The 10,776-nt window shown below is 45.2% G+C and overlaps 1 protein-coding gene across 3 annotated transcripts in view; it reads right to left on the bottom strand.

The window, feature by feature from the left end:
- OSBPL2 (oxysterol binding protein like 2) overlaps positions 1 to 10,512 on the bottom strand; it is a 69,239-nt gene extending 58,727 nt beyond the window's left edge. Inside the window, exon 1 of one of the 3 annotated variants that reach the window (XM_028735384.2) lies at positions 10,361 to 10,512. The gene's annotated coding sequence lies outside the window, so the exon portion shown is untranslated. Of the gene's footprint in view, positions 1 to 9,754; positions 9,894 to 10,360 lie in introns of those variants that run through there. The other 2 variants (XM_028735386.2, XM_028735385.2) reach the window with 2 other exon arrangements.
- Between the last annotated feature and the right edge of the window lie 264 nt (positions 10,513 to 10,776).

The following is a 10,776-nucleotide window of genomic DNA, read 5'->3' as shown; positions in this document are numbered from 1 at the left end:
AAACATTCTAGGTCAGAGATGGAGTAACTCTGCACTGAGTGTTTTGCACACAGTGGAAAAGGCAAATGCTATATCAGACAACAACACTAGCTTACATATCAGGCTGATTTTATACCAATTATGAAAGAGCCAGGATTATTAAACTGTACATTGATGGAAACACCACTACAAATAAGTATTTGTGTCAAAGTCTTTCCTCCAAACAAAGTGTAGGTTCAGTATGTTGGGTTGCATTTAACTAAGTTCTACGCAGAGTAGACCAGGTAAAATTAAAGAACCTAAGTTAGACATGTTCATCAACTTCCATGGGTCTACACTTGAGTAGGACTAGCACAGAATACAACCCAATATCTGTTATTTATCATATCAGTACCGTGCCCTTTCCCAAAGGAACTCAGGGCAGTGTTGTCAAGGAACCATGTTTCTCTGTCATTTTAAACATGTCTCTAGCAGCTCGATGCAAAAGGAACTCCATTTTGTCTATGAATGTATGATAGGCTGACTTTTAGATACCCAGGGTAAGAAAGCCCTCCAGTAATATAGATTATGAAGGCATAAGACATAAGAGCCCTGGAATATGCAGGTGCCTTCCTCCCAGCCTAGGTCTTAATGGAATCAAATCATACAGGCACATCCATTTATCAACAATCGATCTAGAGTTCAGACTTAGGAAAATCTCCATGTATAGGGAACTGGAAAACCTACTAGGAAACAGATTAATACCCATTAAACTTAGGAACAATCAGTGTTAGAAACTCAGATAGGCTAGGGTGACTGTGGTTGATTATCAGTTAAACACCTGGTTAGTTCAGATTACAACCTTGAGCTACTTCATGTGCCCCAGGAACAACACATCAGGTATTTTTCTAAGTCTAGTATTTGGTCAGGGCTACTTCCCATTCCAGGGACATGGGTGGTGCTGTGGGTTAAACCACAGAGCCTAGGACTTAGAATTATATAGTTGGAGGGGACCCTGAGGATCATCTAGACCAACCCCCTGCAATGCAGGAATATGCAGCTGCCCCGTACAGGGATTGAACCTGCAACCTTGGTGTCGTCAGCATCGTGTTCTAACCAACTGAGCTATCCTGGCCGATCGGGGGTTCGAATCCCCGCAACGGGGTGAGCTCCCGTTGCTCGGTCCCAGCTCCTGCCAACCTAGCAGTTCGAAAGCACATCAAAGTGCAAGTAGATAAATTGGTACCGCTCCAGCAGGAAGGTAAATGGTGTTTCCGTGCGCTGCTCTGGTTTGCCAGAAGCAGCTTAGTCATGCTGGCCACATGACCCGGAAGCTGTACACTGGCTTCCTTGGCCAATAAAGCGAGATGAGCGCCGCAACCCCAGAGTCGTTTGCGACTGGACCTAACAGTCAGGGGTCCCTTTACCTTTACTTCCCATTCCAAAATGAAACAAGGATTGCATTCGACTTTTATTCAGAGTAGACCCATTAAAATTAGCAGCTAACTTAGGTCAACTAACTTCAGTGTGCCTACTCTGTGTAAAAGTCAGTTGGATATGACTGCATACCCCAATCTAACATTAATCCTAACTAACTGGCATCAGCATGAAATGTCACAAAACAAGCCCTTGAAAACAACCTTACAGTGCAGATGTGCTGATGCCCTTGCAAAGATAAGAAAGATAAATTACAGTTGCATACAAGCAGCAACCCTGAAACAAATATCAGGAGGTTTTAGTGTAAGCAGGACCAATGAAAAAAGTGCAAATGAGCCAATGCACGACAATATCAGTTGAGGACACTGAACAGCAATATTAAGGTATATTCATTACTACATTTGGTGGCAAATTACAAGCATGTGGCACATACCAAAAGACACCCCCACACACACTCCTTTTATACTTTTCATAATCTTGCCTCTCAGCATTATAGGAAGTGCTATGCCTCCTCAGAGTATAAAACATATATAGGGGTTCAAGATATACACTAGTTCCATCACTGTGATCAACTAACCTTCTGTTGCATTGAAATGGCCCTTTTTCCCCTAACCTACTTGAGACAATCTCAGGTTGATTGATTGTGGGTGAAAGGAAAGAAAGAGAATTTTTTAGAAGGCATGTAATCCAGAGAAGTCAGAGAGCCACTTGTAGTAGCATAAATATGTGCATTGCTAAGGACCCAGTACTGTAGTTCTAAGGCTTGTAATCTAAGCCATGCTATGATGTGGGGTGGAAAAATAGCCATTTTATAAGTTCATTAGGAACAATGAATGGATACCAATTATAAATACAATATTAGGCAAGGTTGGCAGTAAGTTGTATTAAATGATTTTCATCTGATTATCCCTACTAAGTATGTGAGAGAATAAATGTATAGCACTGTTTTGTAAATTGGAATGAGAAAAATAAAAATGGGAGGTCAATAGCAATCACTAATCCTCCCCTCACCCACTTAAATTTAAACAACACAAGGGAAATACATGCTATTGTCTTTTAATTTTTTTAAGTATTTGAATAAGAATGTCTACACAATATAACATTTAACCACATTAAGTATGTTTTAATTTCCCCTTCCAATACTGTATTTCAAGTCAAACACTTGTGTTGTATTGGGACCAAAATAAAAACAGGGAATACTTTCAATGTTGTTTTCTAAATACAAATAAAACTAACATGTTAAAATAGAAAGCAGGTAGTTTTCCAACGTAAACTGGAGCTTTCTGATGACAAGAGCTGTTTGACAGAGGAACAGACTACCTTAGAACATGGTGGACTCTCTGTTATTGGTGTTTTTTAAATAGACATTGGATGGCCAGCTATGAGAGATTTTTCTGTTATGGTTCCTGCATTTCAAGGGGTTGGAAGAGACTCTACAATTCTATGAATCTATTATTTCCCTAAGAAATTATAGTCTAATTTTCATTTTTCAATTCAAAATTTTCAAGAAAACACCACTAAAGCCATCTTCTTGTAAAAATGAATACAAGCCACTTCTGTCCAAATATGCAGTTCAGTGCTGGAAAAATCATACATATGAATGAAACACGGTGAGTACACTTCCACAATAGCTCTTCTGCTTAATATACATATGGTTGCACATCCTTAAACTCAGGCTCGGCTAAGTATACAGATCGCCCAAGAGAAGCAGGCAAGTAAAACTAGCCCCATCAATAAGAAATAGGCAGAATGATGGACATACCAGAAAAAGCCTCTCTGAAGTGAGGTTTATACAGATATAAAACTTGATGAGCTTTTCAAGCAATTTGCCCGCCCGCCCCCAGCACAGATTATGCAGAAATCCTTCCATAAGGATTTAACTGCTCGAGTGTCCTTACTTTTCATTCCTCCTGATTTTAGTTATGCATACCAATTATCTTCTATTCTTTGTATATATGGTCCTTGATTATATGTAACATTTTAAAGGTAAAGGTACCCCTGCCCGTACGGGCCAGTCTTGACAGACTCTAGGGTTGTGCGCCCATCTCACTCAAGAGGCCGGGGGCCAGCGCTGTCCGAAGACACTTCCGGGTCACGTGGCCAGCGTGACAAGCTGCATCTGGCGAGCCAGAGCCGCACACGGAAACGCCGTTTACCTTCCCGCTAGTAAGCGGTCCCTATTTATCTACTTGCACCCGGGAGTGCTTTCGAACTGCTAGGTTGGCAGGCGCTGGGACCGAGCAACGGGAGCGCACCCCGCTGATGTAACATTTTACTGATTTATTAATTTGGGGCTGGGGAGGAAGAGTACAGAAATTTACAAATAAATAATATTGCATAGATTTTTTATATTACATAGTGACCTTCCCAAAAGATATACCAAAAGATATACCAGGTTCTTCAGTTTTGCCCCTACACCTCTGAGGCAGGAAGGGTTCACACTGCAGAAGATGAGATGTTCTCAGTTGCAACAATATTCCATACATCAGAGGTCAGCAAAGTTTTTGTGACTTGGGCCGGTTCACGGTCCCGCAGACGCCGCGGTGGGCGTGTGTGTGTGCACGCACATGCGCAAACACTATTTCCGACGCTCCTTCTGGCGTGGAGGCACACACAGTTTCCCATTGGCTGCAGGAGGTTGCTGCAGCCAATGGGAAGCCAGCCAGCATCGCGGAAGGCAGTCCCCGCTCTGCTTCGTGCTGGTTTAGCACAGAGCATGGGAGCCAACTGAGCAGGCGGCAGGGGTCCCCAAGCAGGCGGCGGGGGTTCATGGGCCAGTTAAACAAACCCCATGGGCTGCTTGTGGCCCATGGGCCTTAGGTTGCTGACCCCTGCCATACATCAATATCAAACACTTTGGGATGGCTGGGATTTGGCAGCAACAAGTAAATCTAACACATTATTTGCACAATTGCTTCTTCTCATCATATGCCAAGCTTCAGATAATACATCAAAGCAAGCTACAGTATACATACATTCTGCATTGCCCAGGAAGCCCATCATAAGAGTATTCATATTGGCTCCACAGACATCCTATATACTTTGGCCATATTAACTTTCAACAGAATTCAGAATGCCTAACTGCTGTCTAAAACAACTGAGTTTTGCAACTGAGACTGCAAAATCCAAGGTGTTGCTTGTCAACATAAAATATCTCACGTCATCTCCATATCTAACCCTTTCAACTGTACAGAATAGTTTTAACTGTAAACCTCAGTCATAGTCACAAACACACTGACTGCATTATTCTTGAAATGAAAGGCATAATAATAATAATAATAATAATAATAATAATAATAATAATAATAATGGTTTAATTTTTATGTGGGCTATGGTTTAAATTTTAGTGTTATGCAAATGAGTCTTGGGGTCCCTTGTTCTCCACTTCCCACTTCTCCTGCAGCATAACCAGTGTCAGAAATTCAGATATGTAAGCTAGGTGCCAAATGTCTCCTTAAACCAAGGTTACAGTCACCAAAATGGAATGTCCAGTTCCCATTTGGGGGCAAGCCAGCTCTGAACTCTTATTTTTCAAATGATGGACTGACTGTGATTGATTATCAGTTAAGCATCTGGCTACTTCAGATGACAACCTTGAGCTAGTTAAGAACTTTGAGAACTTAAAAAAGAAAAGTCACTTTATCCAGGGACCATCCACATATACATTGGCCTATTCCTACCTCTTTTTCTTAATGGTAACATGGACCATTCATAGCATAGGAATATTCTTCACAACTGAGACCAGGGTTTATGTGGTTTATGAAGCTGGCTTGTTTCAATAAATCAAAGTTAGGATTAAGCATATTTAAGTTTGGATGTTATACTACACTGTGGTTAACTGAAAACAGAACCACAAGTTTCCAGCCTCATCCTCATAGCTGCACTAGAGGAGACCAGAATAAGGAGCTGATGAGCCCATGGCTCATTCAGCAGGCCACTGTAAATTAAATGTTATTATGTTCATGACACTGGTGTGGTTAAGAGGGCAACTTGCACAGAACCACTTATGTGAAACAACAGCTAATCTAGGATTTGAACCCAGGCTCTAATTCAACACTGTCCAGGGATACCTTATCTTTCACATGGTCATACAATACACAGTAATGGAAGTCTTGCATCTGTTATGCAAACTCCTGTTGTCCCACAGATGTAGTTTTGATCGCTTCTATATGGCTAAGGGAGCAATTCTAATTATGTGAAGCCAACGTAATTCACACAGCCTTAAATTAAGCCAGTGTAAAGTACACCAGATCCATACATGGTTCAGGAGCAGGGCTACTGCCGGCAGAGCCAATCTAGTCCTGACAGAGGAGAAACAAGCCTTTAAAATACAGTTTGACCTATACCACACTTTTTGCCAGTGCAAGTTCCACTGGGCTGGTAGGTCACATGACTGAGATGAACCAAGTCAGGAACCAGAACAAGTTCCCTCAGCCCAGTCTCCCACACAACACCCATTTTGCAAAGTTTACGCCAGTGTAAATTCTGTCAGTCTCAGCTCAGCCAACTTAGCCAGAGCTGGGGACTTATACCAGCTGAACTAGGTATCTGCTGGCTAAACTGGAGATTTGACACATCCTAACTCACTCAACCCAGCGGATCTAGGGTGGCACCCTAAAGCAGTAGAAATAGGGGTGCATAATAGCCATTAACACAATCTATGGAGTCCATTCCCTTTACTGCATAACTACAAAGATTATCACTGCTTGTGTTCATACTTTGCAACAGAGGTGGTCCATATAGTTCCAGTAAAGGTAAAGGACCCCTGACAATTAAGTCCAGTTGCGAATGACTCTGGGGTTGCGGCGCTCATCTCGCTTTACTGGCTGAGGGAGCCGATGTTTGTCCACAGACAATTTTTCCGGGTCATGTGGCCAGCATGACTAAGCCGCTTCTGGCAAAACCAGAGCAACACATGGAAACGCCGTTTACCTTCCCGCCAGAGCGGTACCTATTTATCTACTTGCACTTTGGCGTGCTTTCGAACTGCTAGGTTGACAGGAGCTGGGGCTGAGCAACGGGAGCTCACCCGTCGTGGGGATTCGTTCCAGTAAGAGGTGTTAAATATTCACCCCACTGGATTTTAGTAGGGTCAACAAATCACAGCAGTTGGTTTTTCTCCCACTTCTAAATTCCAGGGTAGATTATCCCATTTGTAGGACCCACCATAAAACCCTTCCTTTACATACTCTTTTCTCCATTTAGGAAGATGAGCATCTATTTAGGAAGATGAGTATCTTCCAAGACAAGAAGTGTGTGATATATTAGGGTTTTTACTTTCATGCCACATGAAAGCAGCCTCCTGTCTTATCTAAAATGCGGGTCTCTTCTTCATATCTTCAGGGAACAGAAGATCCAGATAATAAAGTTAAAGTCTAATCTCTAAAGTAAGGACGAAGCAATTGTTCTATACTTTAAGATGGAACAAAACCAATCTGAAATATCAAGCGCATTCAGGATAATAGCCCTCTCTTTGATTTTCACCACCTTACCTATCCCTAAACTGGTGACTTCAAAACCAAGTCTCACCATTTGATATTTTCAAATCTTCACATTTTCAAATATTTAGTTACAATTCAGATTGGAGGTGAAGCAGGAGGCATAATTTTCCTATTTCACCATCTCTACAAGAAGTAAACATATCCTTCGCTGCCAATGGGTGTGTACTGGTTTAAAATCCTCAATTATGCCAGAGATATAGATGGCAACTACATTCATATGTTCCAAATAGTCTCACAAACTGCAGCAGGAATGGTCAGCTATGCAATAAGGAACAAGATACAGTATCCAAATAGGAGGTCATTTCTGCTCCTATGCAAGATAGTCTCACTAGAGCCAGAGGCAGTCTCCAAGTTAGAAGGGACAAGGGGCTTGCCACACCCCAAGGTACAAGGAAGTTAATTATCTTAGTGTATCTCCAGTCTAAAGTGAATTAGTCGAAGGGACAGGGCAGCAGATGTTATAAACAAATCTAGAGGTCTATTATCCCCTACAGTGCTATAGGCTATTCCCCAGGCAAAAGTCTCTCCACCCAGTTCTCTTCAGAGGAAGGAAATGGTTTCTGTTGTCACTAATACATCAAGTTACACCCTGGAGTAAGCCGAGGCAAGTTGTCAGCAACAAACAGAAGGGCAACAAACCTAACCCTAGGAATGACTCCTGCCTCCAGGCAAGACTGTCTGACTATTAAATCCTTAATGATTTGGGGCCAGGGTTGTTTTTTTAAAGTAGTCTTCACTCATTCAAACCTACTCACCAATAAAATCAGTTTGGTTGATGGGTGCAAAAGATAGGGCTTTCTTGGGGGTGGCCTGGCAATTGTGGAACTCACTTCCTATTGCACTACTACACATTTAGTGCAAACCTTAAAGCATGCCCAGAAAACTCGTATTCCAGACTGCCTTTAACAGTGTTTATGCTATTGATTCTTGATGCTCCATGCTTCTTCACAATTTTGCCTTCTTATGCTTTTGATACGTTAAATGTATCCTAATATATCTCATATCATTGTTGTACGCCACATTGTGAGGGTTATGCACTAAAAGGCAGCCTATAAATACTTCCAATAAATGAATGTTGATGTCTATCCCCACAGCACTAGTAGCAAATTAGGTCCCACACTTACAGACAGGTATGTTCCCTTCCTTGACCTGTAATGAACTACACACTTTTTGGTTTAGTGCCAAAAGATGTTAAATATTTGCTATTCTCCTTTCTCTGCTTTCTTCCTTGCATTGGGAAAGGTGCAATTCTTCCTCTAAAAAAAAAGTCACATCTTAAATGTCCAAGTTCCAGAGATGAAATTTCAGTTTTGATGACAATTAGACTCTGTTGACCACCTCAATCTAGTGAGTATAAAACCATCAGAGAAATATAGCCACAGGTGCATGAAGGGGTTCCTCTATCCCCAAAAGGAGGAATGAATAGCAGGGTGCATTCAGGCTTGAGATACCACATCCACAAACTTCAAAGATCACATTCCCTTTGCCTAAGGCAGTGTTCTCAAACTTGAAACCGCAGCTGTTGTTGGACTACAATTCCCATTATCCCTAGCAAAACCAGTGGTCAGAGATGGTGGGAGTTGTAGTCCAACAACAGCTGGAGATCCAGGTCTGAGAAACACTGTCCTAAGGTAAATGAAGCAATGCAAACCAAGAACATTGAGGAGGTTTTAAGTCACAGTTGGGGAACATGAGGTCCAGAGGCTGATTGTTATCATGCAGGCCTCTCTATCCAGTTGTCAAAACTCTAACAGGCCACACCACTCCACCAGTCCTACTTCATAACTCCTTCATTGTTTTTGTCTGGTTAGAATCTGTCCTAGAACTCTTTATCATGTTTCTTGATTGCCTGGATAGTGGACAGAGGGGCGTGTGTGCATGTGTAGAAACTGACTGTAGAAAAGTAAAATGTAAAATCATCGCTTCACCAACTTTCCCCTCTGGCACTGACAGAGCATATGTGCACCCCCCACCCCAGACTGCCCAGATTAGAATGCAGCCCTCCGTCTAAAAAAGGTTCATTACCACTGCCACAAGGCCAAATCATGCACTCAGCACCAGGATTATCAGCTGAGCTGAAAAAATAATTCAAAAACACAACCAGCCTCTCATGATGGCCCCAGGGAGTTGGCACCTATGGCCCATAGCAGTCTTGCGAACAGAATTACTTTATCTGCAGAAATAAGCAGGTGAAATTTTTCAATATGCAGTGATCAGCATCTACGGAGGTACTAATCAACGTGTGCAGATCAAGATGCTGTTCCGAGCACAGGAGCAGGAACACAAGCAACGCACACACAAATAAGGAAGTTGGCAACCCAACTCAAAAGCAGAGAAGTGGAAATCAGATGTAGAAATGCTTGCTTGGACTTGCGGGAATGCGGGGGGGGGGGGCGCGGCGCAGCTGAAATGTCAATGGATATGTGTGTCTGTAAAGGGCGAGTTTGAACCCCTCAACAACACAGGGGCCTTATGAGGGGGCAAAAAAAAAACCCTCCTCCCTCCAAATAACATCTCAACCTAGGAGTGAGTAGGAGAGGCAAACAGGAGCATAAGAAACTGCTTTACAGACCACTGGCCCATCTCAGCCCAGCCCAGGAAAGCCAGCTAGGCCCCACGACCATGGGTGCCCAGGGTCGTGGGTGCCATGCCAGGATTTTTGTTAGGGTGGGCAGGCAGGCTTTTACCGGGGGTGGGTGGGCATAACCTCAGTTTTTAAAGTATTTTTATTGATGCTTGCTGACATTTGGGGGGGGGAGCGGCCCCTACATGGGGAATTTTGCGTGTGCTCGGGCACCCAGGAAACTGGCACCTATATCCCATCTCACACGGACTGGCAGCAGCAGCAGCCACCTTACCTGCAGGCGCTGGGCCCCGAACCTGGGTCCTCCTGCATGCAAAGCAGATGCTCTGCCGCTGAACTGCTGCCCGACAGGGAAGCTGCCTTGCAGCAAGTCAGGCTAGCGCTGGCCCTCGGTACAGTCCACGAAGAGGCCGGATCTCGTCCCCCACCCCACCCCAAGCCCTACCGGGGACTGAGGCGCTAGGGACCGAGCCCGGGGCACCCCACTGGGTGCGAGGCACCTGCCCGGCCACGGAGTCACGGCCCTCCCTCGGGGAGGGAAGGCGCGGGTCTGGCCCCTCACCGCCCCTCCCTCCCTCTCCGAAACGAGCCTGACGGGTCCGAAAGGGGCCTCTTCTTCCCTCAGAGTGGCCCTGTGAGGGAGCGGGGGCAAAGCCTCGACGCTCTCCTCCTCCTCACAAGTAGCTCCTCTGGCTCCCTCTCCTCAGGCGGGCCGGGAGAAGGTTGTTTTTTTGGGCCCACCCGCCCCTCTCGCCCCGCTGTGGGGCTCCAGCTGTTTCCCTCAGTGCCAGGCGCCCAACCGGGTCGGGAGCTGAGGGACCAGAAGGACGGCGGCGGCGGCGGCGGCGACGACGGTTAAGCGCCCTCGGCGGTTGGTTACCTGGCAGCGGCCTCTCGCGGCGCGCGCGCTCGCTCGCTTCCTCACGAGACCCGGTTGACACCAAGGCGGAAGTGGGACCCTCTTTTTCTTCGTCGTCGTCGTCGTCGTTTTCACCCCCTTCTCTTCTCTCCTCCCTCGCTATCTCCCTCGCCCTCAACCCCGCCCTCAAACCCTCTTTGACAGGCAACTGGGGAGCTTCCAATCGAGCCCCGCCAAAGGGCCGTGACGACGTTAAGCCCGCCCCGCCTCCCTCTCCTCCCGAAAGCCCACCAATAAGGCGCGGCCTATGCTAATGAGAGAGGGAGAGAGCGGCGCCGCAGACACACAGGCATCGTCTCCCCCACGCGCGCGCGCGCGCACACACACACCCGCCTCAACGGCGCGCGCGCGCGCGCATGCCGCACGCTCGCTGGGGC

Source organism: Podarcis muralis, chromosome 5 (genome assembly GCF_964188315.1).
Source record: "Podarcis muralis chromosome 5, rPodMur119.hap1.1, whole genome shotgun sequence".
In the NCBI taxonomy this organism is placed as follows: Eukaryota; Metazoa; Chordata; class Lepidosauria; order Squamata; family Lacertidae; genus Podarcis; species Podarcis muralis.
Note: the sequence above shows the minus strand (reverse complement) of the source record. Positions and strands in the feature narration are given on the sequence as shown.